Raw genomic sequence first — 1,815 nt, forward strand, 5'->3', positions numbered from 1 at the left:
CTTTTGAAATAAGATAAGATAAGATAAAAATTTTAAAATAAAAATCAATAACCTCTTAATTTACAAAAAAGAAAAAAAAATAAAATAAAAATAAAAATATATTCTATTTGCTATTCATATCAATTTCCTTTTCTCCATCATGGATCTAAGTGGAATTGAACAGTCCAGAAGTACTCTGGGGTCATATGCCAACCCCACTACTGCTTCATATGGGAATAGTATCTATATACCCTCCATTGGAGTCAGTAGCTTTGAGTTGAATCCTCAGCTCATTATCATGGTGCAGCAAAGTTGCCAGTATTCCGGTCTTCCTCAGGAAAAACCTACAGAGTTTCTGGCACAATTTTTACAAATTGATGACATAGTACATGATAAGGAAGTAGATCAGGATGTCTACAGATTATTACTGTTTCTATTTGCTGTAAAAGACCAACCTAAGGCTAGCATAAGGACATGGAAACAGCTGTCAGAAAAATTCCTGAATCAATACTTCCCTCCAAAACGGATGACACAGCTAAGGCTGGACATCCAAGGCTTTAAACAAGGAGATAATGAATCTCTTTATGATGCCTGGGAGAGATACAGAGAGATGCTAAGAAAATGCCCCTCTGAAATGTTTTCAGAATGGGTGCAGTTAGACATCTTCTATTATGGGCTTACAAAGAAAGCTCAGATTTCTCTAGACCATTCAGCTGGTGGATCTATACACATGAGAAGGACAATTGAAGAGGCTCAAGAGCTTATTGATACAGTTTCCAGAAATCAGCATCTGTACCTAAGCAGTGAATCTTCTATGAAAGAAGAGGCTAAAATGTAACAACCCCGATTTTCGAGTACGCGAGATCTTTTCTGAAAGTACGAATTTCTCCGGAAGATCAGTAAGGGGAAAACCTTTGATATATCATCAAGAACCTCAATCCTCACTGTCATTATTTCATCTTTAAGTTAGAACCTTTTTCGAGACAAGCTCGATAACCCGGTCGCGAAGAACCTAGTTTTTGAACCGTATCGGTTAGGAGTTTTGATTCGGTTTTTCGTAAATAGTCTTAGTTTGACAAACCAGACCCGATTTATGAGAGAAGAGAGATAATAGGATGATATTATCATTATATTAGTATTAGAAGCTTCTTGAATGATATTATAAGATTACCTGATCAGTTTTAGTTAAAAACAGAAAACCGGTTTAACCGGGTTCACAATTTACTAGTGCAGCTTAGCACCAGCACTCTCTGATGACTTTAGCAATGCTAAGGCCTCATTATACATGTTTTATTCTCATAATAAATATGTTACTAGTGTCATTTATGCTAGTAGCTCAGAAAATAATTTTTAGAGATGTTGTTTTCAAGGAAACATGCTTAAATATGTGTTTTCTTGATGTGATTTAGAAGGAAAAATTGCTTAAGGACCACCTGAAAGTTTAATTGAATTAGGAGCAGCAAAACCAGGTAGGGTGTCACGAAATTAATCTTGATTATTTGTGTTTGAGTTGTGTGAATGTTGTATAAATTGGCTGTGCTAAAAATTGGTTGCATATATGATTGATTCTTGGTGAAAATTTGGTGAAATTTTGATGAAATTTGATGAAATTCAAGCTTTAAAGTTCATGTTCTTGGGCAGCTGCAAAAACGAAACCCTAAGCTTAAATTGAGGTTCAATTTGTGTTAAAATCATGTAGAAAAGATGGGATTATAGTGGCTTCTAATTTATTATGAATTATAGTAAAAACCGGTTGCTGAAAAGACTGAAAAACGGGTAAAAACAAAGAAAGAATCTGAAGAATTTATGAAGAACATGAAGAACACTTTGAGTGTG

This window comes from Arachis ipaensis, chromosome B07 (assembly GCF_000816755.2).
Source record: "Arachis ipaensis cultivar K30076 chromosome B07, Araip1.1, whole genome shotgun sequence".
NCBI lineage: Eukaryota > Viridiplantae > Streptophyta > Magnoliopsida > Fabales > Fabaceae > Arachis > Arachis ipaensis.